Consider the following 665-nt stretch of genomic DNA (forward strand, 5'->3'; position numbering starts at 1 on the left):
CCCGGCCAACACCAAGCTCGAGAGAAAGTGAGTGACTCACGCCAGAGCAAGCACATTGTGGGTGGTTTGAGCGTGGATTTTTTTTGTTTTTTTCTCCTTTATTATAATTGACACTTGTGTTTTGTACCCTGTAAATAAATGCACGGCTTAACAGCAGTTTGAGACTCCATCCATCATTCTTCAACAACAAGAATCTCACATTTGTTTGACAGTAAGGCATAAAAATGCAACAAAACGTCATAGTATAGTAAGATATACAACGTCATATTGTAATAAGGTATATAAAGTTAAAATTTAGTGAGGCATAAAAATGCCAAAAAACATCATAGTATAGTAAGGCACAAAAATGTCATAGTATATAAAGGCATAAAAATCCCGAAAAATGTCATAGTATAATAAGGTATAAAAAGTCATTTAAAAAAGTTACAGTATAATTTGGCATAAACAGTCATAAAAAGTCATCATATAGTAAGGCATAAAAAGCCATTGAAAAATTCATAGTATAGTAAGTCATAAAAAATCATAATATAGTAAGGCATATAGTAAGTCATAAAACATGATAGTATAGTAAGACATAAACATGTAAAAAAAAAATGTAGTAGTATAGTAAGACATAAAAATGCCATAGTATAGTAAGGCATAAAATTGTGAAAAAAAACATCATA

This window comes from Seriola lalandi, unplaced genomic scaffold (genome assembly GCF_002814215.2).
Source record: "Seriola lalandi dorsalis isolate HSWRI2012SDOR001 ecotype SW California unplaced genomic scaffold, Sedor1 jcf7180002054003, whole genome shotgun sequence".
Classification (NCBI taxonomy): Eukaryota; Metazoa; Chordata; class Actinopteri; order Carangiformes; family Carangidae; genus Seriola; species Seriola lalandi.